General features: G+C 47.1%; 1 long non-coding RNA gene across 1 annotated transcript; it reads left to right on the plus strand.

Moving 5' to 3' along the window:
- Positions 1-156: 156 nt before the first annotated feature.
- Positions 157-7,699, plus strand: LOC110355256 (uncharacterized). Its single transcript, XR_010474618.1, has 2 exons — positions 157-6,835; positions 7,513-7,699. It is a non-coding gene; the product is annotated as an uncharacterized LOC110355256 (long non-coding RNA).
- The last annotated feature ends 6,972 nt before the right edge of the window (positions 7,700-14,671 follow it).

The raw sequence follows: 14,671 nt of genomic DNA on the forward strand, positions 1-14,671 counted from the left end.
TGTGATGAGTCTTTAGGATGAAAGCAATTTACTGAAGCATTGCAAAGATCCCCTGCAACAAGCCACGCAACCTTTTATCTCCAATGACCATCAGCAGAGAGAGCACATGGCACAACTGCATTGTACCAAAATGGCAGTTCAGTCAGCCAGCAGCGGGTTACCTGCCTCGCAAGAGCCTCGCTGAGCTCCTCCTGGCAGCAGGGCCACTTCTGAGAATTAGAAAAGTGTGCAACTCTATTTGTTTCACCATTTATATATCAGGTGACAAGTAGCTTCTGCTAGACTTAAACCCCAAAAACTAAAACCACCATACCCAGCTTGGGACCCAGCCATGGAAGAGCTACTGTTTGGGGTCAGCCAGATGAGTGTTCTTGGGCATTGCCACCTGTGCTGGAGACCATGGCAAATTTACTGTTTCTGATGAGCCTGGTCCCAATATTGCCTTACATACTGGCCCAAGGTTTACATAGGGGTGCTACAAAGACCTGCTGGAATAAAGGCTGGCTTAGAGCAATGTCATCTTGCTTGTGAGAGGGACAAAACATCTACGAGCTCCATACAAGACCAGACACCAACAGCACCGTGCGGGACCCTACGTGCATTCAAAGAACTGGTGGTCTGAGATGTTCTGGGCTCATGGGAGCTGTGGTCGGTCAGTTTGGGTCACAGGTAACGTGACCAGCATTCTTTTGGGCCATCGTCCTTCTTATTTCAATGTAAACACTTCCCACCTGTCCCAAATATGCATGCCATTCTCCAAGACTTTCCAGCATTGCTTACATTTGCAGAACTTTATTCCCCGCTCCCTGTGCCGCATCTGTTCCCATCACAGCTGTGGCCACCCTGTTCTGTCTGGCTGACATCCCTGGCCCTCCCCTTTCCCCTCCAAACCACCTCCCCCTCCAAGATCAAAATACTCTGTTTTTATTTATTTACCCTGCAGCTGTCAGTGTTGTGTCTGGGTCAGTGCACTGCAACGTGGAGAGACACGCGATAGGTGGTAATTCCTTAAAACTGCCAATCCTGGTAGTAACCAACATACACCACATCAACAAATATATCCCTTGGCCCTTTGTTCCTTTGAAAACAACAGGTCCATGGGATGGAAGAAATGACATTGTTGGAGGCTGGTACAGATATCCTGGTCTGAACCAGCATTGACTTTGTAAGTGGCCCGGGAGAAGAGTCAGGACTGAAGAGAGGGGCTATCCCAGGGCTGCCCACCCCGCTGCTTTTTGGCACTGCACAGAAATGTGCAAGACAGAGACATGGCTGTGAGACATCAGGCAACAGCTTTGCTGTCTCTCTGCCCCACACACTGCTTTTTAAGATGAAAGGAAATACTGTGTCACAAAGTGGAAGATGCTGTTGAGAAGCAGGAAGCATTTGGGATGGTGCATGGTGGCAAAGAAAGGCAGAGGCAGGAATGAGTCTGATTTTCTTCTCTTTATCTGCTGATTTCAAGCTCAGTATTCAGACACCAGCTTTGGCGAAGGTGAGGCGTCAGCCCCTTTCAGCTGCAGCACTTTATGAACATGGGCTAGTACATGGGCTCACCAGTGGATGTCTCATTCCTATATCAGTACAAGCCTTGCCCTGGTGTAAAGACAAGTCTTTACCTCAATAAAGCAAGGAGTACAACTATGATTTAAGGTTGGAGAGAAATAGGAAGAGCTTCTAAGTAGCCAGTGACTAGTAAAATAAATGCTTGTTTCTGACCCGTGTTGATTGATATAACACAATTTCTGTGTTTTCAGGAAGGCTTGCACAGTGGCTGGCTGAATGGACTCCGTCAGAATTCTCTGCTGTACTGGTGATACAGAACTGCAGCAGCTCCTTTTCATTTTGCCCACCCTGTACTGTGCCCGGCATCCACAAGTGAGGCCATGTTGTGCATGTGCTTGTGCTGCTTCATAGAACAGACCTGCAGGACCAGATGGTGGTGGTGATACAGAATGCCCAGTCCCCCCTGCTTTGTGATATGGAGTTGCTCTGCATGCAGAACATTGAGTTCAAATTGTCCATCTCACTTGTAAGGGGGTATTCAGAGGCTCTGCTCCCTTTAGGCAGCCTTTTATTTCTGCACAGATGCTCAAGGACACTAAGTTAACATTTTAGCAAACTCCAGATGTTGTGTGGTACCCAGCACCCTGCTGCATTGCATGCAGAACTTTTAGTTGATTGCTTTGGGAGGTTGTTGTGGCCACATGGCCATTGGGAGCCAGAGATGGATTAACTGGATCAGGGGTACTGTGTGTTGGCAGCAACAACTTTTTTCAGTATGCTAGATCCTGTTTTTTAGGCAATCACTTTGTATTCTCTACCCCACCAAAATGCAAGTGCCTTTTAAAAAATAGCTGTAGTCTGCCCACTGTGAGTGCACTTAAAGACACTCACCCATGTTCCAGATAGACCACTAAACCAGGGCTGTGGTTTCCTGAACGCAGAGCTGGGTGCAGCTGAAGACAGGGTTCCCCTGCAAGGCCGGGTGTTCCCTCCTGCCAGCAGCTGTGGTTCAGGCTGAGGTAGGATGCACATCGCAGCATCTGGGTGCGTGGCTGGAAACCAGGTGGTCTTCAGCTGCCAGCCACTGCCCCAGGCAGTGCTCAGGGCACTTCTCAGAGTGTGGGAGAAAGACACATCACTCTCCCTTCTTTAGCTCCAGGATAACATTAAGAAAGGCTGGCATGGAGAAAGGGATTTCCCCCCCCCAAGCCCTGCCTCTCTTTCTGCTTCTCTAATAATAGTCAGTTTTAGGTCTGTCTAAAATCAGAACAAGTAAACTAAAACTCAGTTGAGGAAGGAGCTGGTATCAGCATTGTGGCCAGGTGATAGGTGCCCTTGGTCAACTTCCTATCTGCTAAACATCACCTGCCTTTTCACTGGCACCATCCCAAGTACTGCAAGGCAACAGACTAGCAGGTACTTCAACAAGAACCTTGCTGGAACCTCTCCTTTGGCCCTCCAGAAGGACATGCTTTTGGCACACAGGCGTTTGTGACAGGGGGTGGAGATGAGGGGGTAGGCTGTGGAAGATGGCTCCAGGTAGGTGTTACATAAGCTGCAGGATGCTTGGAGCCTGGCATCTGATGCAGGAGGTGGGCTGGGAGCATGAATTAAAGCATGGGGACACTCTAGTGGGGACACACTAGCTTTAGGCACCAAATGTGCACTGTGATAGTCAATTGAGTTGTCACACTGCTACCTCTTCAACCAGGGGAGGGATGTGCAGGACCCTAAGGGCCGCAGAAGACACTGGGAGGACACAGCTGGTGTCACACCCTTACTGCCATGTGCTTCTCAATCTCTGCAGCTAATGCAACTTGTTGAGAATCACAGCCCAGAACACAACTCCCTCCTTGTAGCCCTGCCTTTTCCCTCCCAACCTGCAGAACTTGCCTCCTTCTTGCACTGCTACCTCTTCTGCCAGCTGCAGCCCCACATTTTGGGTCAGTGAGAAGAAGAGAGACCTGCAGGTGATGAGATGTGGGAGAGAGAAGATGACTTTTTCTGGCAATTTGATTGCTTTCCCACTTGGTGTTGGATCCTTTCTCAAAGTCATTCTTTGATAAGGCATTACCCCACCCAGGAGGCACAGAAAGTTGTGTTCTACATTGATATTTGTCTATTATTGCTCTATGGTGTATCTAAGTGATGGAAACAGCTACCAACAGCCTAGCAGGTTAAGCAGAAATAGATTGCTTGGAATCCCTTCACGTCCCAGCAGTAATATTTCCAGTCCTTCAGATGTAGCTAAACTTGTAGCTAGCAGCTTGTTGGGTGTTCAGAGATTGACATTAATGACATGTTATGCACAAGTATCTCTTCCGGGACAGAATCTTATTCCTCCTAGTGCAGCACATTAAGTTATTGCTGTCTTCCACCCCAGAAGTGGCTGCATTTCTTATTCTGGCTATGTATACAGCAGCTTGTGAAACATGCTAAGACTCTCCAGCATGAAAGGCATTAGAGAAATGTAAGGCAGGATCTAAGCTATGACATGGCATCATATTCCATTGGGCAGCAGGGGAAATGGGGATGCAAAATAAGTTCTTGAGCTGAATAAGCCATTTGGACAAAATAAGGACCGAGGTGAACTTTAGTCTTCCACATCTAAACCAAAATTGGATCACAAGACTTCTCACATTGGTGTGTCAAAGTTAGCTCATGAAATTACCCCACCTCCATTGCCACCAACTGTTTTCTAGTGTAGGAGTTTAATTCATAGTTCCAGTTGCTGAAAAATACGCGAAGACTGGGGCAAACAGGAAATCTGGTAGCTTGACTATGAAAAGGTGAGTCAAATCAATACTCTGCGTGTTGTAGAAGCTCAGACCCTGACAAGGACTTTTCATTTCTCTTTTGACCTCATGGGATTTTTTTATTTTTTGGACCTGCTCTGTGAGAAAGCATTTCAGATGTGAACATTTTCTGAGGTCTTCTTGCTGCTTCATGATTTGTGGTTAACATGGTGCTGGAGAAACCCAGCAAAAAATCCCTCTGCTTAGCCTAGTCTAACCTAATCTAGTCCAGCTGCAGCCTTTGAGTACTAAATTGCAACACCTACAGATTTTTCAGGCTAGCACCTCATCACATCCAGTCACCACCTCCACCTGGAGCAAAGGGAAAGGGGGAGTCTCAGCAATGGGTGGATGATGTGTTTGCACTTAGTTTGCATCCATGGAGCAGAAACCCTGGTTGGAAATTCGGGGCAGTAACTATTAATATCTGCTCTTAAACAGGAGTTGCAGTAGTGTTAGCTAGTGAACCTGAACTCTCCTTTCCTTACTGGTTACAGTGGTGAGTCTGTGGAGTTTTGTGCTTGCAGATAACTGTTTAGCAGCATGTATCTGCAATCTGTGTTTCTCTTTGCCATGGGGAAGGCCAGGGGGGGTAGTGCTGGCTCTGTGGAGGGATATGCAGAGGGTGATGACTTTACTTTACTCCCTAGGTGGATGTGATTCCTTAAAACCAGGCAGGTAACAGCACTGCCCTGCAACAGGGCTTCAGCTTGCACATACTGGAGCCCACATAAGCAGCACTGGATGTGCGGACAAGGCAGCTGGCTTCATGTGTAGCAGTAACCCAAGAGTTTACCCGGCTTCTCAGGAAAGATTTGATGAGCTCTCTGTTATGTGGCTGCACAGCTACACAGTTCAAAGCTGCTTTGGCTACCCGTGCATCAGCTGTGCTTGATGCTTAGAGTTGCTTGGGGATGTTTGTTTGATTGTCAAAACATTTTGGTGTCAAGGGCCTCTCCACACCCTCTGGTGCGATGTGATCCTTGATTAACAGGCTGAGCTCGGCTGTTTGGGAGCCTGTCCCAGTGCTATTTAAACCTGCACAAAGAAGGGGTAGGATACTACTGCGTCATAATGATAGTGGTGTGACAGTACCTGCTGGAGTGTGCTGGATATGCAAGGTCTGAAGTAACAAGCAAGTACCTGAGCTCATTTGTCTGCTGTGGCAGTGATGGAGCTGAAGACAGCGGAGCCCAGACCCACCTGAACCATCAGGGCCTGCTGCTCCTGAAGATGACCAGAGTGACTGTTTCTTGGCTTGGGGTGTTGTTTTATTTTTCTTTTGGGTGTTTGTGATATGGTGGTTTTTTGTTTGGTTGTTTTTTTTATTCCCCACCTCTGCTTTAGTTCTTTTAGAGTTTTGGTCCGGGCTTGCCCAGAAGCTTGGCCACAGGTTTGGGTCCCTGATGCTTGACCATAGCTCAGTGAGCAAAGTTCAACTGTTACCACACTGGGGTTGAGCATAGTTCAGCTCCTCATGTGCACCGCAGAGAAGGAGCTCACAATGGGGCAAAACCTGCTTCCTCACCCAATTTCTGAGGGAGGAATGGCTGCACCATGCACAGGGTGCAGCCCACGTGAATAATGAGTGGGAAAAACTGGCACATCTTGGGGCCTTGTGCTCTGTCCTCCCCAGCACCTGGAGCTGCAAAGGGACACAGGCAGTAGCTGCCAACCCTTGAGGGTGCCCAGCTCCATAACTGACCTGGTCTCCAGCCTGTGCTCCTTGGGATATCACAGCCATCAGCAGCCCCAGCACCTGGCAGCAGCATCATGGTTACCTGCCTGGTCCTCCCTGCACTAAATCATGCTATCAAGCTGATGATCTGCTGGTAATTTTGCTCCAGCTGAGTTCTGCAGACCTGCTATTGTGCATTCTGCTCTCTCTGTAGGCAAAAAGCCTCACTCCAAATTATCTGCCCTTGCTTGGTATATGCACAGCTTCTGGCCACTCTCCAGCTCATTGTCTGTTCTGGAAACCAAAAGACTCTGCCCTAGTACCTAATTTCAGGAATGAGGCTCTGGAGGCCGGTGAGGTGCCATGGACAGATGTGAGCAAGTGCATTTTTGTGGCAGTTGCAACACTGAGGCTGTTCCTCATTAAGACGGGGTGGTGATGCCCACACTGCCCTGCTGAGCACGGGCATGGTAATTAATGCTAAGCAGCTTTTCTTTAAAAGTTCCCTCCTGGCCCCATTGTGCACAGGGAAGCACATGGCACAGCAGCGGGTAAGGGTCTAAAAGAGCAGCTCCAAGGCACAGGCTAGAAGCTGTGAAACGCAGATGTGTATTGCTGCACCAGTACAAGCACCGATCACGAACTTTCTTTGCTATGCTGTCTTCTCTATTCCTCCACTTACCTCAATTTTTTGCTCCCTCTGTCTCTCCTTTGTGAGCTTATATGTGATACAGAGGCTTTGTTCAAAGAGGCTGCTATACTGCTGGGCTGAGCTGAGAACTCACCTGCTCATTTCATGCCAGACACTGAACAACTGTCAGTCTATTCTGCCTGGGTGCAGCAGATGTGCAGAGAGGTACTCTAATAACTGATTCTCTGGTCTAACTTCGGGGTTTGGGCATTCATGCATAGCTCCTACTGCACAATCAGTAGCATTTAATTTAAAAGAAAAAAAAAAGGCAAGAAATGAAACAGCTCTGGTGCTTCTCCTGATTCCTGGAAGGTAGTCCATGTTGAGCATCTGAATGAGTTTGGAGGGGGAACCCTTCAAGAAAAAAGAGTCTGAGTCATTTTCTGTGCTGGCATGGAGTGAAAAGGGAAGTGAATGATGCTGGAAGTAGAAATCTGTGCCACCAGCCCTGAGTCCAGTGCCACTTCCAGCAGGACAGCAGGACCCTCCTGAGAAGGCTTTCTGCAGGAGGCATGTGGAGACTTCTCTGTGCCCAGAAGAGAGGCATCCTTTTTCCAGAGTGACAACAAAGCTATTAGCTAAGCTGAAAGATCTGATTGATGTTATAAGAGCATCTTGGGGCTTGTTTAGAATCTTTTGGGATTTATCTTAGCTGTGATTGTGAGACTTCTTAATAATGTGTTTCTCCTTCACAGCTATTAGTAACAGAGGAAAGCACATATCCCTTTCATATCTGAATGCACAGACCAGGACTAAAGTTAAAGATTATATGAATGATGTCTTCTTGCATAACCCTTTCCTGTGGAGCCCTTTGATTTAATTTAGATTATTATTTATTTCAGGGTGACCAGTGTCCCACCTTGCCAGGGAAGTCAATGGAAGTTTAACTGCTGACTTCATGAACAGGATTTCAACCCATGTCTGTGATTAGTGATGAGATGAAATCCACAGCTTGAAATCATTTAGCCAGCATATCCGACCAAACACAAACATCCTCTGTGCTTGCAAATAAATGATTTGAGCCAGCTCGCTTGCTGCAGAGATTTGCAATGTGTGTGATAGATTGATGAGCTGAGAACAAGCTGCCACTCTCCACCCCCTTCATCGGTGACTTTCCAGCCTGGGGAAGGGGACACTGAGGCCAGAGGTGAAGGATATACTTTCCAATAAGTGTTCAGTGGGAGGTGAGAAATATGAGCTCCCAGAGGAGGAGAAGAAAAAAAGGCAGGCACTGTGCTCTGTTAAGCAGGGTACAGTTTAGACAGAGCAGCTGCTTGACAGGCTTCTGGCACGAGGGTCAGAGCAGCAACAACCCTGTGCTTGCAGCACCTGTTATTGAATGCTACCCGCAGGTACCAGGGAGCATAGACCATGTTTTCTGGCTGATACAGTTTTTTTCCAGTCATGTGAAGGTAAGGGGCTTGAGAGACGAGAGAGCGGATGAGACAGCTGACGTGTCTGCCCTCCATGAGATGCAGCGACACCAGCAACAACACAGAAGGGCTGGCATTCAAGTGACATTTTGGGGTTAAAGCTGAAAATAAAGTCTGACTGTGAGTTCCAGTGTCAGCTTTCAGTGATTTTTAATTGGGAAATTTATGTTACTTGCCCTTTCCTTTTTTCCCCAACATAGCATGCCAGCTCCAGCACAGCAGAGGATCCAGGCTCTCAGGGTAACTTGCTTTCCCTGGTGCAGAGTAGCTACACTATCAACTGAACTGAGCTGTTGTGGCCAGGCTGGGAGAGTGGTGAGCCTGTGGTTCAGCTGGGGAACAGTTATGCATTAAACTGGGACCAGACAATCACTTGCACTTCTCTGCCCCCATCTTAGTGTTCATTAAGATCAAAGTGAATTTCTAGTTCCCAGATTAGCAAAGGAAAGTTTGAAAGGGTGAAGTGTGTGTTGCCTGAAAGTGCAAAAACCAGAAAGCAAATGAAATATTTAACTGATGATTTTGAGTACACAGTATTTGAGATTATTTGATTTATTTATTTTTTATTACTGGGGCAAACCATACTTCAGCATCTTCATTTGCATCTTAATTATGCATCTTCACCAGCACTATCTCTGAAGCCCCAAAACCATAGAGTTTGAGCAATAAGAGTAGCTACCACCTCTTAGGGCTTGCCAGATGTGTCCTTTTGCATCAGCCCTGGAGTGCTCCTCATGAGAAGTGGCTTCACCCTGACTGCTGTCAGATCTCTCCACATCCAGAGAGTGAGCAAGAGGCACCCAAGGGACAGAAGTGCATCCTATAGCAGGAGAAGGTCTTATTAGACCCATGGGACACAGATATGCAAAATCATGCTTATTGCATTATATGCAGAACCCTCTGCTTATTCGTTCAGTGGGAAACTGTGCAGGACAGCATGGCTTTATTTCCCCAGTGCCAAATCACCTCCACCGCCTGGCTGGGAATTTTCTGAAAGGTGTTTGAAACTTCTGTGCCAGTGACTGGCTGGACTCTGACGGCTGTGGGAACCAGGTGCTTCTCCTGCGCTCTCGGATCTCAGACCAGTGTCTGGAAGCACGTTCCTGCGACAGGAACAGAGCCTCATTGCCGGAGTCCAGCTCTTGCACAGAGTCAGGGAAGCAGTGCTGGCTCTCCTAAAGCACTATCCTATCAGCTCCTTCATAAGGAAATGCACAAGAGATTTATTTTTAAGCCAAATCAATTTTTTTTTTTTTTTAATGGACAAAAAGGAAGTAATTAAGGGCATGTTTTAGTATTCATTGATGAACTGTAAAGGATAGAGAGTCTAAATTTTTCGGATGTTTTGAAAGCAGTCCTGTGAAAAACCAAAGCAAAAGCATGTCACAGAAATCTCTTTGATTTCTAGGTTACTTCCTACGTGTTGGTGCTAAACCAGAGGTCCTTGAGCTGAGGATCTTTCTTCTCCCCCTTCCCCCATCCTATACTTCCTTCTAACCACTGACAGTGGTAAAAATAGTCATATTTCAGCCAAGTACCTTTATGCTCATTTTGCACTGGAGGGTTTTTTTCCATTCCCCTGGGGTTGGGCAGGGCATGATTATCACTCTAATAGAGTTAATTAAGAGCCTCAAGGCCCTGATGTTTTGTTTTCTTTGGGACCAGACTGATTGCTTGGGCCTCTGAGCTACCTGCTCTGCCTCAACCCTTTCCCTAAAAAAACAGCGAGGTAAAATCTGACAAGCAGGTCTTCAGGAGCCATGTGTACCCTCTTGCTTTGGCGTGTGCTAGGAGAGCAGATGTAGATGTCTCCTCCTCCACAGTGCCTAGCTGAGCTCTATCAGCTACCATAACCTCCTTGGAAAGGGAAAATGTGTGCTCGTCCTTAACTGTGAATTGAACTATAGCAATAATAATAATAATAATAATAATAATAATAATAATAATAATAATAATAAATCAGTAAGGCACATCCCCAAAAAATCCATCTCCAGGATGGGCTTGATGCTCAGGATGCTGGCAGAGCAGCAGTCCCCTCAGGGAGCAGGTGAAGGCCATCAAGCTGGGGCTATAATCGCTTATCATTAGCACCTGGGAGAGCCATCCCCCAAAGTGGGATTTCTGCCCTGCTACAGCCTCACTCAACAAAATGGGAATCTCTGAGATCAGGTAAGGACTTTTCTTTTTAATACATACAGGAGCATAGGGTCACTCCCACATGTGGAATAAAATAATAAAAGGCTTTTATGTGGGAATCTTGCTGTCCACTGGAGAGTTATAAAGATCAAAGACTTGAAGCAGTGGCTAATTGCAGGTGAGGTTACTACTGTGAAACAATTAGCCCATGTAAGTGCCTGTGAAAAGAGAGGGTGCATTGCTAGCAAACTGAAGTGTCTGCTATAAAACTGCCCTCAATTTTAGGGAATGTTAACTATTTCTTTGCTGAGTTATGATTTTTCAAAGTGACCAGTCTGAGTCCACAAAACCTAGCAGTCCACTGGAGTCTGTCCCCTTCCTAGGCTTGTAACTAGAATATAAGTCCAAAAAGCAATCATGAGACTTTATTGATAGGGAGAAAAACCAGAGGACAAACTAGCATGGCATTCTGGAGAGGAAACTATGTTCTTTAGTCTATAAGAGCCGTTAATGTAGTAAAGAGGAAAAAGGATATTTGAAGGGTATAATTGGGGAGTCTTGTAGCCTTTGTCTCAGGTCTTTACAGTGCCATTCTGTAACTTGAAGGACAAGAGTAAACTATTTCTATGATTTGAAACTGTCAAACCTACAAAACATTATGAGAACCCAGAATTTTCCATAAAGCTGAAGGCCCCCAAGGAGGTCTCTGAGCCAGGCTGTCAGCCCTAGTTTGTTTACTAGTGCTGCGGAAACTACGATGAACTGTAGGAAAAAATGGCATTAAGTCTATCAAAGAGGGGTTTAAATGAGAGGGGCTTGAGCTGGTGATTGAACAACAAAATGGCCTTGGGAATACGTGCCTGAAAAATGTGAGTCTGGAAAGGATGAGCAGGGCTGAAGAGGCACAGCCCTTGGATCCAGGGTACCCAGTGTTCAGGAGACACTGGGGCTGGCTCTGCGTTGAGAGGAACAAACATGAGCAGTGAGGGGTAGAAACCAAGACTGATGTTTTCACAAGGGTAATGGCTAGTATCCATGAACTTTCCAGACTGACAAACTATGAAAGGGCTACTGACTTGCAGCTGAGCCTGGGGGCTGTATAGAGTTGCAAAAGTGGCACTAGTCACACTGTGTAGTCATTTGAGCTCCCTGTTCAGAGACAGGGAGCAAACCCCTTCGCCCTTCTCCCTTTCTGGGCTTTTCCATTTCTGCTTCATATCTTTATAATGTCTCAGGTAAGACATTATACTGTCCTCTGAGCTTTGAGACATGGCTGTGGCTGCTACTTGACCCCTCTTTTCACAAAAGGTATCTACTCCTTGCACCAATGGCCTAATTGCATGTGTGCATGTTGATACAGGGTGGAAAGAAGAAAGTCTTTAGTTAAGCAATTAGTCACTGCCATTGCAGGCCCTGCCACAAGATAATTTAGTGCCATTAAGCAATGTTTGGTTCTGAAGTGTAGCAATTATCTTGGTAATTGCAAGGATGTTCCTTGAATTCTAACCCATTTTTATTGACTTGTTGAGTGGTTCTGCTCGGCATCTAAGCTGCTGAAGTGTCTGGTGTGAGACAGTGAGGGAAGCAAGCAGGGAGGAGGAAGGAATCATGTTCTTTTGGAGCACTCACCAAAAGCCCAAATTTGGTGGTGTTTGCTGTGTCACAAGCACCTGATACTGAGCTGGCTTCACCCTGCTCTTGCCAAGACCTCTCAGCCTGAGCAGGGGGATCTTCCCCTTCCTAAGGTCAAAGCAGAGCTGGAGTGGTGGAGTGCACTCTGCCTGAGCTAGCACTCGACCTTGCCAGGTCTCTGCCTCCTTTCAAATGTGCAAGTCATTCTTGCACAGCACCAAGCTGGTTTCTGGGCTTGAAGGTTTGCAGCCCAATGCCTCTCCTCTGCCAGGAGCTTCAAGGGGATGGGATTGACCACTAGAGGGTAGCACAACTAAAAGCACAAGGAAGTCTCATTTCTTGAAGTCAGACAGGCTGTGCTGGGGGACACACAGCAGGCAGGTCAGATCTCTGTGGACCCCATGGACACACAGTGCCTCCAGGCTGCCTGCTGCCAGATGGATGAGGCAGGGCAGGAGCAGAAGCTCATGGCAAGGAGAGGACTTGCCATGGTGAAGCAGTAGTGTGTGGCAGCAGCAGAGCAAGGCTCCCAGTGCTGCTCCTGCTCTTCCAGGCCACCATCGTCCCTACTCCAAAGGAGCCTTTTGACTTGGCTCTGCTGTTGGCTTAGTGTAGTTTCTTGAGCTGTGGCTCTGGACCCAAGCTCAGAGCTGGGATACCACCAGTCCATATGGACAACACTAAGGTCTTTCTCTGTTTTCTGAGTTAAAATATCTATAAAAGACTTCTTTAGTTAAAAATACTAGAGTACGCACTGCTCTTCTCTTGGCCTCTGCTGGCACACAGAGAGTGTCATGCACACTAGCAGACAAGAATGTGACCCGTTCTTAAAGTCCCACTATTGTATGAATGGAGAGAAATGAGTGCTGGGTCACGCAAGAAGCAAGGTTTTAATTTTAAAGCGTGCCTCTGGAGCCAAAGGTCAGAGTAGAGCCATCCTCCCTTGAAGAAAATCCCCACCACAACACTATATTAACATGATACTTAAAAATGCAGCTGCGCTCTCGGGTTAAAGTCCTGGCTCTGCAGAGAGCACACTCCGGCAGGATCAGTTTCAAGGATGGAGAAATGTGGTGTCTGACGCACATAAGAATGTCTGCCTCCTGATCCGCTGTGCAGTAATGCATCAAGCATGTCTTGAAACGTGGGCTCTGCCAGTTGCTAACACACGCCAGGGACAAGGGGTTAGTTATGCTGTTAATGTAGTTAATTGGGGATATGGAGAAGGTTGTGAAGGAGAAGGTAAATGCTTTTCTTATAGTCGTGTGGCTCATTAGAGTAATTGCATAGCACTGGCAGGGTGAAAGAGCTTTTTCTTTTCAAGGGTATTTGTAGCATGCTAAGCAGCCTTGTTGCTTCATGGGAGTCATGATGATGTTTCCTCACCATGTTTTGGGGAGCATCGGGACATAAGCAGGTGCCATGCAATAGCCAGTGCAGTGTTATGACACTGTTGTGAAAGAATTTGAGTGACTCAAGGTAGAAATTTCTCATTGCATAGAAAAGGACTGACTTGAAACTGATCCTCACTAGTTGCAGGACATCACCACTGTGGCAGCAAGACCCAACAGCACAGACCACTTGTTTAACCATGAACATGCCTTTGTAACTCGTGGGACAAACTGTCGCCTTTGTGCTGTGTCTGCCCATTTTAAACCAAAAAGTCTGTTTACCAGATCGCAATCTATTAGGTTAATGCATCTTCAGAGGTTGTTGCTGGTCAGCTGACATCAAGGACAGCTTAATCTTCTTTTCCTAGATTACCCTAATTGTGAGGTGACTCCCTGCACACCAGTTGGCCTCCAGGAATCCTTGCAATTTTTCCGCTCTTGGATGCGGAAGCCATGTACATTTCCCACCTGGTTGCTTTCACAAGCTGCCAGGTGATCTGGGGCTCTTGAGCTTGTGCTTTGGAGAGGAGTATGTGTGTGCCTGTGCAGAATTATAGTAATGTCTGCAGTGAGGCTCATTGCTTTCTGGAAGAAAGGTGTCCTTCCTAGAGACATGGGCAAGGAGGTCCTCGAAGGTACAAACTCCTTGGGAAGTGAGAAGCACATTTGTCTTGTGCCTTACCTGGTAGCTTCCAGATCCCCACAGATCCTGCTGTGTTGCTCTGGGCTGGTGCTAAGTGGGCAGGACTGCCCAGGGGTTGCAAGCAAAGACCAAGAGGCTCTGGAGTGACTTGCTGAAAGAAATGACCATTCACCAGCTGGTAGCATGGGTGTGAACTGCTCCCCTGGGGCATCTGAAACATGAGCAAGTACAGTAGAGTGTTGAGTTGTGCGTGGTGGCTTTTTCTTCGTTGCCTTAGGGAACAAACAAGTCTCTCATTAGCTGTCTGGTGGCCTCGTCCAGGCTCTGTATTCAGGGTGGCACACCACTTCCCTGGCCTGACCCTGACCCTGGAGCACAGCGGGAGGAAGATGACTGGGAGGGGGAGAGCATGGCAGCTATTTTTGCTCCCATATCACTATCTAGTTAGACTCCAAGATGCTGTCCTTCACCGCTGTCTGCCGCCTCGCTTGCTCTGTGGCTCTCAAGTGTTTACCATTGACAGGCTGTGAGCAGATGGACTGGCAAGATGAGATAAATTTGACCCAAGAAGATGTCATTTGAGGAACAGCTGAGGCTAGTGTTTCACCAGATGTCCCAGCTTTAACCCATTAGCAACTTCAAGGAACTCAGCATTGTCAATGGCCTAAACACTATGTTACCATGTAGTCGGGCCACAAAGGCTGTTGTTAATGTTTGCCCAATAAGCAGATATTCCAGGGTTTTCCAAGGGGCTTACCATGAGCTG

Source organism: Columba livia, chromosome 9 (genome assembly GCF_036013475.1).
Source record: "Columba livia isolate bColLiv1 breed racing homer chromosome 9, bColLiv1.pat.W.v2, whole genome shotgun sequence".
NCBI classification, from domain to species: domain Eukaryota; kingdom Metazoa; phylum Chordata; class Aves; order Columbiformes; family Columbidae; genus Columba; species Columba livia.